This window comes from Marmota monax, unplaced genomic scaffold, assembly GCF_021218885.2.
Source record: "Marmota monax isolate L192 unplaced genomic scaffold, Marmota_monax_Labrador192_F-V1.1 WCK01_AAM20220418_F8-fsc00016, whole genome shotgun sequence".
NCBI classification, from domain to species: Eukaryota; Metazoa; Chordata; class Mammalia; order Rodentia; family Sciuridae; genus Marmota; species Marmota monax.
Window position 1 is genome coordinate 581,160 of NW_026695209.1, and position 21,859 is coordinate 603,018.

General features: G+C 37.9%; 1 protein-coding gene across 2 annotated transcripts in view; it reads right to left on the reverse strand.

The window, feature by feature from the left end:
- Map3k7cl (MAP3K7 C-terminal like) overlaps nt 1-20,156 on the reverse strand; it is a 57,587-nt gene extending 37,431 nt beyond the window's left edge. The window contains exon 1 of one of the 2 annotated variants that reach the window (XM_046430524.2): nt 19,501-20,156. The gene's annotated coding sequence lies outside the window, so the exon portion shown is untranslated. Of the gene's footprint in view, nt 1-959; nt 1,208-19,500 lie in introns of those variants that run through there. The other variant, XM_046430525.1, reaches the window with a different exon arrangement.
- Nucleotides 20,157-21,859: the final 1,703 nt, after the last annotated feature.

Genomic DNA, 21,859 nt, shown 5'->3' on the forward strand with positions numbered 1-21,859 from the left:
TCCCATAACTTTTCTGTATCTAAAAATAGATTTCGGAACACTGAATTTTGTTTTTACAATTACATATAGGTCCAAAGTAAGTGCATATATGCATGTGTAGTTAGACATCCATGTGTTTGGAATCATCTCATCCAGTATATGCAAAGAGAATGCACTTATATTAAACATCTAGTACAGCTTTGGAGAAAAAAAGAAAAAACAGCATCTATCTATCACCCAGTTAGCATCACATTGGGCCCATTCATTTAACACAGATAGCAATACACAAATAAGCACCCTACCCTCCATGTATTATACTTCTAAGCTACAAAGAAACAGTGGCCTGACGCATTGAAGAAAAGGGCAACATAAAGCTACATTTTCTTGCTCAAGATTCCTTCTGTCTTAACTCTGACACATGTCTCTGTGGTTTCTTCTGCTTAGAGTCAAGTACTTTGCTAGCCACCTGTTCCTGGAGAAACAGCACAGCTATCTCAAGTTTAAAGAAATCATCAAAATCCCCAAAAGTTGTAGTCAAAAGAAAAAGTCTTGCTATTGCACATTGTATAATCCCCAGCCGCCTTATCATAATATCAAAGGACAGAAAGCCGCACTCCTTTTTGGGTAAATCTCCCAACAATGTCGTGCAGCAAGAAATAAAGCACAAGAGATGGATATTTACCTCCAGAATTTTGTAAAGAGATCTCTAGTACAGTTTCCAGCTACAGGAAATGGAATTGATAACACAGCTGATTACAACCCCCTCCCCAGCACAACAGAAAACATCTGTCTGCCTGAGATGGATTCTGAGTTCCACACAGCATCTACCACAAGACCCCCTAAACCAACTTGCCTTTCCATCCCACCGCCTCGGGGAACAGGACACTGTGTCCTACTTTCGGCTGTAGACTGTGACCAAGCTTTGGTTAAGGTGCTGGTGCTCTGAGCAGTTTGTTCGCTTTTCACACCTGTCGCCTTACCTCACTTAGTTGAGTGTCTGCACTTGTGTAATCCAGGACCAGCCACTGCCTTGGCCAGTCGCTGCCTTTGTGGAGTGAAGACTCAGTGAGCAACCCAGTTGCACCTGCTGCATAGCAGCCGCTGACACTCTGAGGAGCAGGGACAGCTGTCAGGGCTGCACGCTGCTACCTGCTCTGTCCCAGACCCCAGCGTCCCACGGGACCTCCCTGTTCCGCTTTCCTCCACAACCCCTCTCTCCTTTCCTTGCCTCTCCAACAGCCAGGATGTTGTCATGTTTCTAGAAAAAGCAAGAGCAAAAGAAAACCCTCCTCCTGTCAGAGGCATTGATAAACAGCAAGTTGTGGAGAGTCCAAATGTTTTAATTCATTAGTCCTGGCAAACCTAAAATACAAACAGACTTGCTTCACAAGACAGGAATGTCTTCAGCGTGACCCAATCGGTGTCTGTGTCTATTCCAGCAAACTGGCAAAGATAGCATGACTCTAGTCAGCAAAAATGTCCGCTGCTCCAATCAGCTCCGCCAGACCAGCCAATTTGGACAGGCCACAGGCCAGCTCTCAGATGATAGCAGCGATGATCCTGGTTAAGAACGTGAGGTTTGAGGTTGAGCCCATGTTGGGCTTGATGACTTGATCCATTGTACAAATGCAACCAACCGCAAAAGGGTCAATGGTAAATAGGAATGGAGCATGAGGATTTTTCAACCTTTTTAACAATTGTAAACTTGGAAACCAAGAGTATTTAAAAATAGTTGGACCATAATGTTAAATAATTTAAAACAAACAATATTAAGAGAATGCAAAGACAAGCCAGAGGCTGAAAAAAATTCTTTGCAAAACACGCACATGTTTTTGATGTCCAAAATAGACAAACAAATCTTCAATTCATCAATAGGAAAATAAACAACCCAATCAAAAAAGTGGACAAAAGATCTGAACAGACAGCTCACCAAAAAAGACATACAGATCACAAGCAAACCTATGAAAAGATGAACAACTTCATATACCATTGGGAAATCACAAATTAAAACAGCACTGGCAACACTACTACGACACCAGCCAAAATCCCAAACAGTGACACCATGAAAAGTTGGTGAGGATGTGAAAAAATAAGAACTTACATTCTCTGATAGTGAGAATGCAAATGGTACAGCCACTTTCAGAAAACAATTTGACAGTTTCTTACAAAACTAAACAAACTCTTACCACACGATCCAGCAATGACATTCCTCAGTATTTACCCAAATGAACTGAAAACTTATGTCCACACAAAAACCCACACACAAATGTTTAGAGAAGGTTTATTCACAATCCTCAAATCTGGGAAACAACCAAGATGTCCTTCAACAGGAAAGTATACATACACACTGGAGCATTCGGACAATGGAATATTACTCAGGGATAAAAAGAAATGAGCTATAAAGTCTACAGATTGTACGACTCCAACTATATGACCTTCCAGAAAAGATGAAACTATGGAAATAATAAAAAGATTAGTGGTTGTCAGAGGTTCAGGAAGAGAGAAGGGAGGGATAAATTGTGAAATACCGAAGATTTTTAAGGCAGTTAAACTACAATTGCATATGATCCACTGCCATGGTAGATACATGTCATTACAGATTTGTCAAAACCCATGGAACCTACAGCACAAAGAACAAACCCTGGTATAAACTGTGGTACTTATGTAATAATAATATATTAACATTGGGCCATAAGTTGTAACAAATGCATCACATTAATGTGAAATGCTAGTTAGTAATAGGGAAATTAGGAGTGAGGAGGATGAGGAAATATATAAGAACTCTGTACTTTTCACTCATTTTTCTTTTTTTGGTAACCTAAAACTACTCAAAAAAAATTAAGTAACACATAAAAGGGCTTAGCAAATGTGTTAGCTTTTCACTGCTGTGACCAAAATACCCGACACAAACATATGAGGAGGAAATTTGTATTTGGGCTCACAGTTTCTAAGGTTTTAATCCTTGGTCAACCAGCTCCATTGCTTTGGGGAGAACATTATGGCAGAAGAACATGGTGGAAGAAAGCTGCTCAGTTCATGGGAGCCAAGAAGCCAAGAAAGAGCTGGGGACAAGATCAGCCCTTCCAGTGCATACCCCAGTGCACATCACTTCCAACTATGCCCTACCACCTAATGATATATTCAAAATTACTAATCCACAGTATGGATTAATCCACTGATGAGTCTAGAGCTCTCGTGATCCCATTATCTCCCTAAAAACCCACTTCTGAACATTGCTGCATTGGAGGCCAAACCTTCAACACATGAACCATCGAAGGACGTTCCAGATCCAAACCAAAATCTCTTTTCTTTGATCAAATGAATGGAAAATTAATTTGTTATGATATAAATAGCTATAAAGTTGTATGGATTCAGACAATTAGAACATTCACACAAAAAACTATTCTTCCAGGAATAATTAGTACTGCTTGAAGGTTATTTTATGGTTAGGAATATCACCTTACATAAAGGATTGTAATTTATCAAATGAATTGTTTGTCCACTATGCTATTTTCATCTTCCAGACAATCCTATGGAATAATCGTGGTCAGTATTGTCACAGATCCTTGACAGATGAGGAAACTGAGACTCAGAAAAGTTCAATAACAAGCTCAAGGACAAATAATCATTGTAATAAAGGACTCAGCTGCCAGTTTTCTAATTTTTAGTTCATGCTCTTTCCACCACACCAGGATGCACTCGATTAAACATTCAACTGACTTTTTAGTTAAGAATAAATCTGACTCCCAGCTTTTGGCTGGAGGAGATGAAGGTATAACTTTCTTCTATGGTCCAGCATTCAGGTTCAGCCAACATCAGTCATCTTTTCACCTAAGTGCAACCCAAGGAAATCAAAGCTGCACATCTTGTGTGTGCCAAGTAGATATGGAAGTGAATATCATATCCGAGTAAGCTCCCGAATCAGTCCCCTGGGTCTGCCTTCAGAAAAGCAGATGATGGCATTGACATTGCCAAGGCAGTCTGTGGCTTCCAATGAAACTGACAGTTCAGAATGGAAAGAGCCAGAATGAGCTAGCACCTCTCTCTTCTGCCCTGATCATCAAAGCTCTTGCCAAATCATCCAGAGATAGAAAGGGACATTTGTACATGAAACACAATGAAAATATCTCCTTCTATGACATTGTCAACAACACCTGACAGAGGCAGCTGCTCTTTATCCCAGAGAAGAGTCCAGAATCATTAAAATTATCCTGGGGATTTCTCAGTGTGTGGGCTACAACATTGATGGCTGTATCCTCATCACATTAAAGATGACCTCAAGATAGGTATGGTAGATGTTACAAAGGAAAACATTTCATTAAAGGACCATTTGACAATGAGAAGGGAACAAAAAATAATACAACTGAAATCATCCAAATGTACTCTTTCCGAGTCTGACAATACAAACTCAAAGTTTTCACAATCATATAATTAATATTTACCAACTGTTCTGTTCTTTTAGGAGCAATGATGTATTTTTTGGGGGGTGGGGGTGCTGGGGATTGAACCCAGGACCTTGTGCATGTGAGGCAAGCATGTGAGCTGTATCTCCAGCCCCAATGATGTATTTCTTGACTCTTTACCCAAACACTTACAAGAGATCAACAAATCCAAAACACAAATAAAATCCCTTCCCACCACTGAAATCCAAAATAACTACATGGTATTTTAAGAATGCAATGGAATTATACTAATTCAATCCAGAAAGGACTCATATGCACATCAAAATATTTGCAGATTAACAATATGTTTCTGAGTGGTACCAGTATGTATAAGGTTTTGATTCTTTTTAGCAATAAAAGCTTTTACTTTGTTAATAGGCCTTCTGTTCCTGTGACAAAATACCTAAATAAACTCATCAATCAACTTAAAGGAGGAAAGGTTTATTTGGGTTCATGGATTCAATCCATGGTCACTTGAACCCACTGCTTTGGGCCTGTGGCAACACAGTACATCGTGGTAGGAGCATATGATGGAGAAGCCTGCTTAATTTATGTCTGCCAGGAAGCAAATTAAGATAAAAGAGAGACAAGTCCTGGAAGATAGCCAAGAAGATATGTATAATCTCATTAGAATAATCAACTAAGGGAAAATTAAATCTTAATTAAATATCAGAAAGAAATCAAAATAATAGGAAATAAAAATCCTCTCTCTATAATAACACTGAATGCAAATGATCTAAACTCTCCAATCAAAATATATAGATTGGCAGAATGGATTAAAAAGCAGAATCAAATCATGTTGTTTGCACGAGATCACCTTACAGAAGAAGACACCCATAGGCTGACGGTGAAAGGATTGAAAAAAGACCCATCGTGCAAATGGAGACCAAGAGCAAAGAAGATTACCTGCTCCTGTATCTGACCAAGTAGACTTCAAGCCAAAATTAATCAGAAGAGACAAAGAAGGTCATTTCAATCTGGCTAAGGGAATCGTCCAACAACCATGTATAATGATCATAAATATTTATGCCTCAAAAATAAAAAGAAATTATTATCAACACTTAAAAATAAATAAACAAATATTTATGCCTTAGACATCAGTGCAACAATGTTGGTGCACCTATGCACATAAAACAAATCCTACTCAATATAAAGAATCAGATAAACCTAAATACTGAGTGATTTCAATATACCTATCTCCATCAATAGATAGGTCATTCAGACACAAACTTAGCAGAGACTCTTAGAACTAAAAAAAAAAAAAAATGCTATGAATCAACTGGGCCTAAGAGACATCTACAGAATATGTACCCGCCAACAACTGAATTCACTTTTTTTCCCCAGATGCCCCCAGAATCTTCTCTAAAATAGATCATATTTTAGATCACAAAGCAAGTCTTAGAAATTACAGAGAGAGAAGAGGTGGGGGATTTCTTGTATCCTAGAAGATTGCAATGGAATGAAATTAGAAATAAATTACAAGATAAAAACAGAAAACATTTTAAAAATGTGGAGACTAAATAATACCCTTTTCAATAAGGTTATAGAAGATTTGAAGAAATAAAAAAATTCTGAGAAATAAAATAAAACATGCCAAAATCTCTGTGACAAATTGGTACACTCACTCTGGAAAGCAGTATGGTGCTTCCTCAGACAACTTGGAATGAAACCACCATTTGACCCAGTTATCCCACTCCTGGGCATATACCCAAAGGATTTAAAATCAGCTTACTACAGTGACACAGCCACATCAATGTTTACAGCAGCTCAATTCACAATATCTAAGCTATGGAACCAAACTTGATGCTTTTTAACAGATGAATGGATTGAGAAAATATGGTATATTTACACACACAATGGAATATTACCCAGCCATAAAGAAGAATAAAATTATGGCATTTGCCAATAAATGGATGGATCTGGAGACTATCATGCTAACTGAAATAAGCTGATCCCCCAAATCCAAAGGCCAAATGTTGCTCTGACATGTGGATGTTGACACACAGTAAGGGGGGAAGGGAGGGAAGACTAGAAGTTCCTGGGATTAGACAGAGGGGAATGAGGGAAGGTAAAGAGGAGGGAAGAGGAAAGACAATAGAATGAATCAGACAAAACTTTCCTATGTTCATGTATAAATAAATGACCAGTGAAATTCCACACCATGTACAACCACAAGAATGGGATCCTAATTAGAATGTTATATTCTTTGTATGTATAATATGTCAAAGTACACTCTACTATTATGTATAGCTAAAAATAAAAACTAAATTTTAAAAAAATCTCTGTGACAGTATGACAGCAGTTCGAAGAGGAATGTTTATAGCATTGAGTGTCTTTATTAAAAAAAAAAGAAAAAGAAAAATCCCAAATAAATAGTCTAATGTTATACCTCAAGGACCTAGATAGCAAGGACAAACTAATTCCAAAATCAATAGAAGACAGAAATTAAGATCAGAGCTGAAATTAATAAAATTGAGAATAAAAAACAAGACAAAGATAGTTCATTGAAAAGATAAACAAGAGTGATAAATCTTTAGTCAAATTAACCAAAAGAAAGAGAGAGAACAACCAAATCAATAAAATTAGAGATGAAAAAGAAGATATTGCCAAAGACACTTCTGAAATCCAAAGAATCATTAGGAAATATTTTGAAAATTTATACTCTATTAAACAGGAAAATCTAGGAAATATTGACAAATTTCTAGACACATACAACCTACTAAAATTGAATCTTGAAGATACAGAAAACCTAATGAGAGCTGGGCGTGGTGGCGCATGTCTGTAATCCCAGTGGCTCAAGAGGATCACGAGTTCAAAGCCAGCCTCAGCAATGGTGAGGCACTAAGCAACTCAGTGAGACCCTGTCTCTAAATAAAACTCAGTAGTTGAGTACCCCTGAGTTCAATCCCCAGTTCAAAAAAAAAAAAAAAAAAACTAATGAGACTAATAAAAAGCAGCTAGATTGAAGCAATAGTTAAAAGCCTTCAAATAAAGAAAAGCCCAGGGCCAAATGGATTCTCAACCAGGTTCTTCCAGACCTTTAAAGAATAACTAATACCAATCTTCTGCAAATTATTCCATGAAATGAAAATGAAGGAAACACTCCCAAATCCATTCTATGAAATCAGTATAACCCTAATACCAAAACCAGACAAAGACACATCAAGGAAAGAAAACTACAGACCAACATCCCTGATGAACACAGATGCAAAAAAATCCTTTAAAAAAATACTAGGGCTGAGGGTGTAGCTCAGTGGTAGAGCCTTTGCCTAGCAAGGTCCTGGGTTTGATCCTCAGTATCACATATGAATAAAATAAAGGCATTGTGTCAAACACCACCTAAAAAATAAATATTTAAAAAAATATAAATTAAAAAATACTAGGAATCCACATTCAAAAACACATCAAGAAGATAATACACCATAATCAAGTGATGCAAGAATGCAAGGTTGGTTCAATATACACAAATTATAATTCACAACATAAATAGAATTAAGGACAAAAACCATATGAACATCTCAATAGATGAAGAAGTGGCCTTTGACTTACTATAACATCCATTCATGTTAAAACTGTTGGAGAAACTAAGCATAGAAGGAACTTACTTCAACATTATAAAGGCTATATAGGACAAAACCAAAACCAAAAATCATACTGAATGGAGAAAAACTAAAAGTGTTTCCTCTAAAATCAGAAACAAGACAAGGATGCCCACTCATACCATTTCTATTCAATATAGTTTTAGAAATTCTAGCCAGAACAATCAGGCAAGAGAAGGAAATTAAAGGGATACAAATAGGAAAACAAGTTAAACTACCCCTGTTTGCTAATGATATGATCCTATACCTAGAAGATCCAAAATACTCCACCAGGAGACTATGAGAGCTAGTAAGTAAATTCAGCAAACAGAACACAAGATCAACATTTCTAAATCCATAGCTTTCCTATATTCTAATAATAATTTTACTGAGAAAGAAATGAGGAAAATCACCCCATTCACAATAATTTAAAAATTTACATATGCTTGCAAATTAATAAAAATTAATAAAACCAAGGAGGTAAAAGATCTCTAGATATGGTTTTGATATGAGATGTCCCCCAAAAGATCACATGTGAGACAATGCAAGAATGTTCAGAGGAGAAATTATTGGGTATTGAGAGTCTTAACCCAATCAGTGAATTAATCCCTTGATAGGGGTTAACTTAGTGGTAACTGAAGGCAGGTAGAACATGGCTGGAGGAGGTGGGAATTGGGGACTTGGCTTTGGGGTATATATTTGTCCCTGGCAAGGGGAGACCTCTCTCTCTGCTTACTGATCATCATTGTGCTGCCTCCCTCTGCCACACTCTTCTGCCATGATGTTCAGCCTCACCTGGAACCCTAAGGAATGGTGCCAGACTTCTATGGATTGAGACCTCTGAAACCATGAGCCCTCAAATAAACCTTTTCTCCTATACAATTGTTCTTGTCAGGTCCTTAAGTCACAGCAGCAAAAAATCTGACTAAAACAGAAATTGATACTGAGAAGTGAGGTTGTTGCTGTGACTAACCTAACCAGGTGGTTCAGAAGTTTTTTGTGCATTTGGGAACTGTTCAAAATGGTGGCAGACCTTGGCATCAACCATGTGGTACTGGTTCTGCAGCAATGCAGGCTACTGGAGTTAGGGGGTCATGGAGGCTTACACCAAGATTTCAAAGGAAAGCCTTGGAAGCCAGGCAAAGTACAGCAGGGTTGGAGTCCCTGTGGGCACTTCCTGAGAAGGGAAGGTGTGGAGATTTGAGGAGGAAGTTGAAATTGCAGTGGAGACACCCAAAATTAAGAAATGTCAGTAACGTGGGACATCATTCTAGGAAAGCTGCAGGAATTGAGCAGAGGCAAGCCAACATAAAGGCCACTTGGACTGCAACCAACAAGGCCTTAGGGTTGGAGCTACACAAGCCCTTTGGATAGGACATCATGCTACGTTCTCCAGATGCCAAACACAGAACGACAGCTCTTGTTTCCCCAGCTGGATTTTAGTCTTGCTTTGGTCCCATCCCTTTTTTTTCTATGCCCCTATTTTTGTGAATGGAAATGTTTACTCTGTTCCTGTATATATTGGATACTTGTAAATTGCTTTTAATTTTATAGGAGCTCACAATGTGATATTGCCTTGAGGCTCAGAGAAAAACTTTGGACTTGAACTTTGAGCAATCTCAGAACTGTTCAAATTATAGGGACTCTTGGAAATGGACAAAATATATTTTGTATTGTTAGATAGTTGTGAGCTTTTAGGGGCTAGGGGTGGAATATTATGGTTTTGATGTGAAGTGTCCCTCAAAAGCTCACATGTGAGACAATACAATAGGGTTTAGAGAAGAAATGATTGGTTATGAGAGTCTTATATCAATCAGTGAATTAATCTCCTGATAGGGGATAACTAAGTGGTAACTGAAGGCAGGTAGGGGGTGTCTGGAGAAGGTGGGAACTGTGGGCATAGCTTTGGGATATATATTTTGTATCTGGTGAGTGGAGTCTCTCTCCCTGCTTTCTGATCATCATGATAGCAGCTTCCCTCTGCCACACTCTTCTGCCATGATGTTCTGCCTCACCTAGAGCCCCAAGACATGGTGCTGAACTTCTATGGACTGAGACCTCTGAAACTGTGAGCCCTTAAATAAACTTTTCCTCCTCTACAATTGTTCTGGTTAGGTCCTTAAGTTATAGTGGCAAAAAAAAACTGACTAAAACATCTCTACAATGAAAATTATAGAAAATTAAAGAAAGAAATGGAAGAACTTAGAAGATGGAAAGACCTACCATGTTTTGGGATAGGCAAAATTAATGTGGATAAAATGGCCATACTACCAAAAGCAATATACAGATCCAATGCTATCATCCCAATCAAATTAACAACATTCTTTCCAGAACTAGAAAAAATACAAATGGCCAATGGACATATAATAAAAAGTTCAAATCTCTGTCAATTGTGGAAATGCAAAGCAAAAACAACAACAAAATTATATTGAGATTCCATCTCATTCCAATCAGAATGACAAACATCAAGAATATAAATAATAATAATAATAAATGCTAGCCAGGCTATGGAAGGAAAGGTATACTCATACTCAAACATTGTTGGTGAGACAGCAAATTAATACAACCACTTTGGAAAACAATATGGAGATTCCTCAATAGAATAAGAAAAGAACTATCATATGACCCAGCTATCCCACTTCAAGGTATTTGTCCAAAAAAACTAAAATCAGCATACCATAGTGATACAGGCACATCAATGTTTATAGCAGGATAATTCACAACAAGCAAGTTATGGAATTATCCCTGGTGCCTGTCAACAGATGAATGGGTTAAGCAAATGTGGTATATATATACACAATGGAGATTTACTTAACCATAAAAAGAATAAAATTGTGGTGTTTGTCAGTAATCGGATGGCACTGAAGAACATCCTGCTAAGTGAAATAAGTCAAAGACTAAGAATATCAGGAGTCCAATATTCTCTTTCATATGTAGAAGCTAGAGCAAAGTAAGGAATAAAACATGGGGGTGAGGGAGAATCCCTTGAAAATAGAAAGGAGGTCAGTGGAGTAGAGGAAGGGGAACGAGCTAGAGGAGAAGGGACAGGAGGGACTGTGGAATGAAATCGAACAAATTATGTTATGTACATAACTGAATATACTATATGAATTTGACCTTTAAAAAAAATCACAAATTTAAAAAATAACAAATAAATAGACAGAAGACCAGGAGAGTAGAGAAAGGCAAATGGGGGAGGGAAGAGGGGAAGGAAAGAGGAAATAATAGGGACTGAAATGGAGCAAATTATATTCCATGCATGTATGGTATGTCGAAATGAATCCCACTATTATGTATAACTACAATGCACCGATAAATATTTATTTATTTATTTATTTATTTATTTATTTATTTATTATTTTTTGGTACTGGGAATTAACCCAGTGGTGCTTAACCACTGAGCCACAACCCTACCCCATTTTATTTTTTTATTTGAGACATTTTATTTTTTTATTTGAGTCCCACTAAGTTGCTTAGGGCCTCGCTAAATTGCTGAAACTGGCCTCAAACTTGCAATCCTCACGCTTCAGCTTCCCAAGTCATTGGGATTACAGGCATACACCACCATGCCCCGCGAAACATTTTTTTTTTAAAAAAGAGAGAGGAAGAGACTAGGTCCCTAGTACCCCTTCAAGGGTATGCCCCCAAAGACCTAATTTCCCACTGTTATGTGGGATATTATTTTTAAGAGTAGGGGCCTTTCACATAATATGCTTGCTTCTGAATTATGACATGTGATACACTCATGGTTTAAGTCACAATTTTGTGATATATATTTCTCAATACAGTTCAATAAGCATTTTGTGAAGAGTTGGTATTTTCCAGGCTAGTGTTTCTGGGACTAAATTGAATGTAGGATACAAGTGCCTCATAGGGAAAGCACTCACTGAAACCAGTGACACAAGGAGAAAAGTCTAGAGACACCAGTTTACTTTGCCAATATCTATGATTTCATACTCAGATCCAAATTGCCCTTTTAACTTTAGATCCATTTTTGTGAGGAATCAGTATCCCCAAAGTCACAGGTCTGGCCAAATGAATTGAGACACACATGCCATCAATAAGAACATGTTTGAAGAACATACATGCTGTTTACCACAAGCCATTGATTTATAGAGGGACATATATTCTTCAGACCTAAGTTGAGTGGCTGGGACAGTTTTAAAATCTGTGTGAGGGAGAGTAGTAAAGAAGGAGGACCAGGCAGAGAAGAGGTAAAACATGAATTGCCAAAAGAGGATGTCCAAATGGACAGGTTAAGTTTTCCTCTGCGGTCGGTGATGAGATCTTCCCAGGGTCTCATAAAGCATTCAGTAAAAGCCACATTCTCTACCAACACTTCTGGAGTTATGTATTTTGTGGATGCAAAGAAGTGGTGAGTCTGAAATCCAAATTGGTGGTGGGGTGACAACAGAGGCTACCCAAAGAGTGCAATCACCTTTATATGTGACACTATTCCTGAATAGTGTCACAAATACCATCGACAGAGGGAGTTGCAGCAGGCATCCAAATGAGCAGCTACTGACTGAGAGCACTTTGTTGGTGGAGGCGGGATTTTCTTATCAAGGTTAAAGTCAAACTTTTCCATTTGATCAACTGAGATACATTTGATGTTTGCAGAGGAAAAGACAAAAGTAAAATTGCATGGGGTATAGTGGGAAGTGGGCCACACCTTAGCCATTCACCACTGAGCAGAACATCATTAACACAAAGGTTAGAAAAAAGACTCCAGTCTCATAAATGGCATCTAACTGTTGTAGTGTCCTTTCATCTCGGTTGTCTCTAATCCATTTAGCTGGGTTGAGATTGTCAGGCAGTATCTCTGGAACTCAGTTTCCTCCTCTAGAAGAGAGACATTTAAAATCAGTGCTCTCTAAAATTTCCTACAATTCCACATTCTTTAATTTTGGGAGATGGAGCCAGCTCCTAAATTTAAAGTAAAATCATTCTAGAGTTCCTTCCCTGGTTTTGATTCAGTAAAGAGTCAACTGGTTTGTAATGAACTAAAAATACATTTTACAGCAATCATCAAGAAAAGAACAGAATGAAGATAATCCCTCTTCTTTTTCCTTTGGAAGCCAGTTACCAACGCAACCTCCAATTTTACTGCCAAACCCACTTAGTCATCAGATATTTGGTACCCAAGCAGAATCCATTCAGTCCCTGATTATAGCGTGAAACCTGAGGCCATGCAGAAAAGTGGGAAGGAAGAGATCATGTTTTGTTCATCAAAACACTTTTCAAATTAAGCCATCACATCCTAAAATAGTGGCTTAGAATCACCCATCAGGGCTTCTTCCTGAAAGCATGTAAATGCACAGTCCTTGTTTAGAAGCGGAGTGTCAATTACTGTGCAGATACTAAAATGACTAACAGAACGGCCTAATAAGACACCTGTCCATTTCCCTTTTTTTAGCTTAGCAACTCTCCATGCACAGGAGTTGCCTGTCACAAACAGCATTTTGCTGACAGTTCTGGGTGTGCTTGAGCAGTGATAGCATTCAAACTAAAATGGAGTTTCAGATATTTCCATCCTCTTCTTAAAAATACACTTGAAGAATTACAGTATTAACCACAAATGAATGGCTGCCCAGCCTCTCAAATGAGATACAAAAATAGCATTGTTAAGTCCATCAGAAAAGGAAAGCTGCCCATCACCACTCCAGTTAGATGGAATGAAGAAGATTTCCTAGAAGAGTCCCTAAATAGAAACTGACATTTTTCTGGAAAGAAAGATTCCAGTGAAGGTCAGAAGATTATCTCCTTTGGAGATTCTAGAATCTCAAATCTTATAATTTATGTTTATGTTAATTGTTGTATTAAATGGAAGATAACACATCCATAGCTAGGACAGGTTTTACAGCTGCTCTTGTGTCTGTGATACAAGCATGCATCATTAGACAGCAAAAAGCATTATTCAAGAGGAACATGCCAAATTAATCCAACAATTTAAATTAAACAAGTCTGTACTGTCCTTTACTTGTGAGTTCTCTGAAAAAGGAAGTGACTTATACGTCAGAAAATCATTCCTGAATACAACAAAAGTATATTGCTTTAGAAAGCCTTCTGGGCTTTAGCTAATTCACACCCTGAATGGTAAAATTATTTATATATTCAAATTTTTAAAAAGAGCTCTCTGCAGAGTCTAATTAGCATGCTTTTAGAAGCCTCTCTCCAAATTTAGAACCTGAAATTCACAATGAACAAGAATGATATTCCCTTTTTAACCAGAAAAAGTAAATGAAGATGAATCCAAATAGAGACAGGATAGTATTTTATAGTCCCTTTGGGTTCTTTAAATGGAGATTTTAAGAAAATTTTATCAGCCATTGATCCAAGATATTTTTAAGAGTTCTCTTTAAGGACATATTAAAAACATAAGAAAATAACCATTTGTAAATAGGTCTTCCCACTTGTATCTATATGGGCAGTAGGGAAAAACTGAGCACCTGTTATTATATTACTAATGTTGGAGCTAGAAGAGTTCTTTTAGATCATCTAAATCACCCCCTGCTTTAACATATGAGAAAACTCACCCATAATTTCCATTTACTTTTATATTTTTAAAATATTTACACCTATAAGTTTTCTTCATATTTTGATGCCAAGATCCTGATGTCATTTACTTGATTCTTAAATTCATGTGACTTATTAAGGTAAGAATCTCATGGCTTGTTTAATGAAAGAGCTAGTATATCTTGAGACCTATTCTAGCACATCCTCACGCAGTAAAGAAAACAATAATCATGAGTTACATATTCTCATTGTCTACTGTTTGTACATGAAATATAGAAAGCAGTAAGAAATGACAACTGAATGAATCAGTATCACTCAAGGAAGCAGGACAGTATCTGTAGATAAATTCTGCAGGGAGCCATAGGGTAGAGGCTTAGCCACCAATTCACTGCATTACCCTGAGCTAACCACAATCTCTCTGATTTCCAGATTACTCGACTGTCATTTTTTAGGTTTAACTAACATTTAGATAGATCACAGATGCACCAGACACTACTTGAAGGATTCTAAACAAATAATTCTAAACAAATAATTCACTTCATTCTCACAATAACTTATGAGCAGGGCCAGCTTCCTGGGCAGTAGTACACAGAGTCTCATGTTCAGAAGGGTCCCACATTTGGTTTAATTTTCAGCTGCTGCCATCCTGAAAATTGAATAAGGGATCCAGCATGTTCATTTCATTGAAATCTGAACAAGGGGCTCTGTAAATTATGTAGCTAATCCTGTCAATAAGGTAAGAACCATTATCACCCACATTTTATAGATGGGGAAACTAAGGTGAAGAAAGATTAAGTAACTTGTCCCAAAGCTGGCTATTATTGGAGCCAGGTTGCATGCCATGACCATCCACTGCAATTAAGAGAGACATCGGAAGCCATTAATGCTAAATTCCCTGACACTTCTACTATTCCATTAAAGTCCTTTAATAAAAAAGAATGTTGATTCATTCTTTGCTCCTTCCATCAATGCTTTTTATAGGTGCAGAATTGCAGTGGATAAAGAAAAAGAGATGCATTCATAAACAAGCCAAATTTGAAAAAAGAACTGCTTAGCTAAATGAAAGGTGAGAGGGTTTTAAATGGTGTGGCAGGGGCTTAGCTATTTAAATGACAAACTAAACAGGATACCTTTTGGCTATTTCAGACTCTGATCCTCAAATTAGAGCTTTTAAGAGTGGGATCCAGAGCCCTACATGGGAAAGACCAAGTTAGCCAGGAATGGTGAGGCCATAGCAGAGGCAGGACACATCAAAGGAAGTCCTCTGTACTTCCTTTTATAGATGTGAAAACAGCCCAACCACCTGGTTGTCCAATGGGCAAACATAAATAAAAAACTTGCATCAGCTGTGGATCAAATAGTAAGGAAAAGAGGGCTCTGAGTCAAAGGTCAAATCCCTTGTGGAGAGAAGCATCTGGTCTCCTGGGTTCCCAGAAGTCCTCTTCTACCCTTTCCATACCCACCTTCTACCTACAGTAACCTTGAGTGTTCCACTTTGACTAAAATCTACCAGCTCAGAGCAATGAAATATGGACCTTCCTCATTAAACCAGGACCTGATCTACACCACATAAGTTCTGAGAGGTTTATTATTATTATTATTATTATTATTATTATTACTGTTATTAATTATTTGTCATGTTTCCATCTTCACTTTACTTTTTTAAATAAAACTTTTGTTTTATTTCTTACAAAATTAACTTCCAAATATAGGCCAAGGTTAAAAAAAAAAAAAAAAAACACCTAATTTGATCTAAAATGACGCTTCCAAAGAGAACCAAGAAAATTACTATTCTAAATTAAGCAGTCTTCATTACCAAAACTTTACCCAGTGCAGACCAGAACCATGTGAGTAAGTCTGAACAGACTTAGTAACTGATAGTGAAATAAGCATTATATGAAAATGAATGGTTTTAAAGACTCAAGAGTTCTCTGACAAAATGCCCATTTTCTGATTGAATTAAGTAGAGCCAATGAGTTCTCACAGTGCTTTTGACTATTGTGATTTTCTAATTGACTAATAAAGGTCTCTATGCCTGCTAATATTTAATCAATTAGACAACCATAGTGCCTTCAGGGGGTTCTCCCAACTATCACCCTGCTCAGAATTACCTAAAGAGCTTTTCCTGATCCCAAATCCTTTCTGCATTTGTATGTCATGGGACACCCTGTCCCTCCAATCTGGTCTGGAATTCCCTTCAATGACTTTACTGTTCTGTGTGTAACAAAAAGTCAGAAAACACTAACTTAAAAAGAACAAGGTAGAAAATGCTCAGGTGGAGGTGATGGTTGGCAACCAGGGAACACAGAAAACTGTCTTGCTTTGATTCTTGAACCTTCCGCAGCTGCACAGCTCACCATCTACTGGCATCACTTTACTATTCTAGGAAACTCTTTTTTTTTTTTTTTTAGTTGTTGATGGATATTTATTTATTTATTTATTTATTTATTTAGTAGTCAGTGCTGAGAATCAAACCCAGTGCCTCACACATTCTAAGCAAGTGCTCTACCACTGAGCTACAATCTCAGCCCCTCTGGGAAATTCTTGATGAGGAAGATGTAGTTTCAAATAACTTGGGTGTTTCAGAAAATTTCTACAAATTCACTTATCTAAATATGAGGATACTCACTGGTGTTCAATAAAGAAAAAACAAAACTTCTCAGAACAACAGATCCCTTGACCAGGCTTATCAAATGATTCTTGGTACTTCTTGACTGGTTTCACAAATCTTACTATGCCCCAAATTCTGAACCATCATATAACAAGCTTTGACCAACCTAAACCAAGCCCCACCACATTGAAAGACGCGTCTTAAACCAGACCCAGAAGCATACTACCTTTATTTTCCTGGCCCCAAGAAGCCACTTGAAAACTACTTTGCTTTATCAACATTTTTTAAATCTAGGGATCTTTAAAGGGAGTCAGTAATCAGTACTCCTTTCTCCTCTGCTACTGACTCCAACAATTTGGTCTTCTCCAGCCAAGCAACAAGCTACTGGCAAGAAGGCCTAGGAGTCTGTGGGAGTTGCGGAGAGAAATGGTGCAAGGTTTCTCCCCAGTGAGTCAGGAGAGGACCTGGAGACTAGCAGTGGAGAACTGAACCAAACCTGCATGGGTCTATAGAACTCTGGGGAAATGGTCTCCCTGTCCTTCAAAAGGTGAACTGAGTCCTCCCTGACCTTGAGGCTGGGAAAGCATAAGAGAAGAGGAAAATAATTTTTCCTTCAGATGTCTCAGCAATAGGCTATACTGCCTATATCTCTTCTGCCTGCCCATGAGACTTGGCTCCCATTTGGAGACCTGAACAAGCAGAATTATACCACAGTGAATGGACAAAGAAAAACAGACCCACATAGAAGAAGACTCAGCAGTCAGAGAGAGAGAGAGAATCAGTCAGACTGTTCAGATTTAGCACACACAAACAGAAATAGAAATGGAAGAAAGTACCTTGGGGAAAACAATGAAGGAAGTCCAAATTCAGGTCCAAAAACAGTTTGAAGCTAAAAATTATAATTTTCCATCTAACATTGCATGAGATGAGTTGGAAGAAAGAAAGATCATATTGAGAACCAAAATAGTGGTGGAAAATATCTAATGGAATAAATAGCTTGAAGCACAAAGCAAAAATATAAATAGATATAAATCACAAAGGAAAACAATTTTGAGAGGAAAATGGCTATGGTCCATAAATTCTACATCCAAATCAGCTACTATATAAACAATAACGAAGCTTCCAAGGCACAGAGGAAGATGAAAAGAGAAAAAAAATGAGGGATAGATAGAGATAGATGCTATGTGTGTGCGTATATATATACGCACACACATAGTTTGATAATATATGTGTAAATGAATAATGGCATAATATTTGGAAACACAAATAAAATTATTAATAAGTTAATACTTATGAAATTATAGAACAGTTTCTATAGTTTGATAGACATCCCCATGAGGATGGTACTAGTATTAAGCCCTTTTCACCAAGGAAGAAACCAAGGCACAAAGTGATTAAGTAACTGATACATAGACACAAAATCAGGAAGTAGCAGAGCCAGCATTCAAACCCAAACAATTTTGCTCCAAACATTTTATACACAAGGTCTCCAGTGACTCTTTTATATTTTATTTTATTGTAACCTGTCATTTAAGGGAATACTAGTGTTTTCTTCTAAATAGGATGTAAAATTTGTTCCAAATACTCTTCCTCAGTGCTGCCTGTCAAGAAATCAAATGTAACTGTGATATAGCAACCCTTCCCAGGTATATTGACAAGTATGTGTGTGATCTCAGAATGCACAGGTGACATAGATATGATAGGACAACTGGTAATGGTGGATTCATTTACATTGTTCACACTTCTATGTTCAGTGACTTCTAAAGAAGAAACATGCAATGAGGAGAAATTCTAACATTTGTATAGACTCAGAAGTTCTCAAATATTTCACCCAGTATTGGAATTGAGAGTTGAAGTTGTGGAAGGGGAGACTGGAGAGTAGAAGGGCCTCTACCTCATCTAGGCAGAGGGGGAGTAAATGTATTCTGTATGAGTCTTCTCATCAAGGTGGCAGTGAAGCATGGTGAGTAAGGCATGTTGGTAAGGGAAATAATTGCTATCTTGTCTTCAAAAATGGTAAGGAAATATACAAATATATATATATGAGAACCAAAAAGTATGAACAAAATGGAAAAACATAATAACCATCAATGGAAAAACAATGAATTGCAACTTGATCAAACATACCAAAAAAAAGGAAAAAGAGAAAATAATAGTCTAAAGTAAATAACAAGGACACTGGGGATGTAGTTTAGTATTAGAATGCTTGCCTGGCATGTGTGAGGCCCAGAGTTCAATTCCAAATTTAAAAAGAAAACTGAATAAATAATAACAGATAAAATATAAGGAATTAAAGTCTATGTGTTAGTCTTTCTGCACTGTGGCAAATCCTGAGAAACACGACTTAGAGGAGGAAAGGTTTATTTTGACTCACGGTTACAGAGGTTTCAGTCCACGGTTGGCTGGTTCCAGTGATTTGGGTCTTAGGTGCTTTTGAGTCGTATCATGGCAGCAGGAGGGTGGCAGAAGAAGCTGCTTAGCTTATAACAACCAGAAAGCAGAGAAAGGTCAGGTGCTGAGGAAGGGGCTGGGGAGCAAATAAACCCTTCCAGGGCATGCCCCTAGTGACCTACTTCCTCCAACTACCTTCCATCACTCAGTAGTCTATTCATCTGCCATCAAATGGATTAATCTATTGAGAAGGTCAGAGCCCTCCTGATCCAATCATTGCCTAAAAGCCCCACCTCTGAACCTTGCTGCATTGGAGATCAAGCTTTCAATATGAAACTTTGGAGGACATTTCAGATCTAAACCCTAACAGTCTAATAGATCAATCATTAAACAACTGGGCTAAAAGCCAAATCCTAGCAATACACCAGTCCTCTCTTAACTCTGGGGAACACATTCCAAGATACCCAGCAGATACTGGAAACTGTAGACACTCTGAGCCCTGAATATACTACGCTTTTTCCTATATGTAGATCACCAGGAGAAAGTTTAACTTAAAAATTAGACTCAGTAAGAGAATAACAACAATAACCAATAAAAAATAGAATAAATATAGCAACATTCTATAGTAAAAGTTATGTGAATGACATCCCTCTCTCTTCCAAAGTGGGAGATGGTGCAATGCCTGTGTGCTGAGATGAAGTAGAATGAAAGATGGCCTCAGAATGGTAGGCAATATAAAATATACAAGTTATTTCTTTCCAGAATTTTCCACTTAATATTTTCAAGTGGAGTTGAAACTGTGGGTAACTTACCAAGGGGCTATATGAACAACATCTAAAACAATGTGATAAAGAAATATTTCCCTCTGTAAGGATAGAGGAGTGCGTCCAATTTTATTCCTTCTAAGAACTGCAGACACAGAGACTTAGGAGAGTTAGAGAAGAGACAACACAGTTTGGGTTTGAGAAGCAGGTTGTAAGAATGAAACACAGTTTAGTGCACCAGAGGGTTTAAGCTATCAGTGGTTAAGGAGAAGAGCCAACTTCATCTGCAGTGCAGAATCCTCAAGTGGCTCAGGAATTGATGGCACCAGGTACCTCTGGCAGGGGCCAGAGATGGGGGGTGGATGAATTGGAATCTGTCCAACACACAGTCAGACCTTTCCTTCCCTTTCAACTCTGAGCTTCTTTCCCACCCCGGGAGAAAATGGTGCTTTATCCTCTGGAAAAAGGGAAAGAACAGCAGTCTGTATACACCAGTCTAGAAAGTGGGGGATTCTTCAATCCCCTTGTCCTCTACATCCACAGTGCTTTTGGGCAGGAGAATGAAGATGGTTGTCAGAGGAATCAGACAGGGAGGATCTAGGCATGTTGAGGTGGGGGATAGGTTGGGGGAGGGGTGTGAGGATCTGAATGTGTCCCCAAATCTGTGTATTGGAGCCTTAATCCCCAGTGCAGCAATGGTGGGAGATGGAAGCTTTAGGTCATGAGGGCTCTGCTTTCTCAAAAGGATTGATGCTGTTAGCACAGAAGTGGTTTCATTATTGTGAAAGTAGTGTCCCTGTAGAGACATTACGAGTTTCTCTCTCTGTTACAACACTTGTAACATACTTGGACCTCCCAGCTTCCAGAACCATAAGCCTATACATTTCTGTTCTTTTTGAATTACCCAGTCGCAGGAATTCTGTCACAACATCACACAACACACTTAGCTGGAAGGGGAGGGAGGCAAAGTTCCCAATAAATCTGGACCCCACAGACTGCAAATTTACCACTCAGAAGGGCCTGCCAGAGTCTGACTCTTCACTCTTGAAGAAGAGCAAACACACGAGGAATGTTTCTCACACGGGAAACAAAGAGGAGATATTTAAGAAGACCGCTGACAGTGAAAAATACTTTTAAAGTGGACACATTCAGCTAGGTGTGGTGGCACCCGGTAATTCCCGTAACTCAGAAGCCTGAGGCAAGAGGGTCACAGGTTCAAAGCCAGCCTAAGCAAGTTAGTGAAACCCTGTCTCAAAAAAAATAAATAAATAAAAAGGACTGGGGATGTATCTCAGTCATAAGAGTGCCCCTGGTTCAATCCCCAGTACCAAAAAAAAAAAATAAATAAATCAAAATTAATATTGATATATATATATTGATCTATATATGTACTTATATACATATATATATATACACACACCTATATATGTCCACATGTATATTTAAGAAAAGATATTGTATCCAAGAAATCCAAGAAACAAGAACAGAAAACAAGAAATGGATTTCAGTAGCATAGGATACCTATGGAACTACCAAAATCCATTCTTTTACCTATGTCAACAAATGTTGACAGAAAGA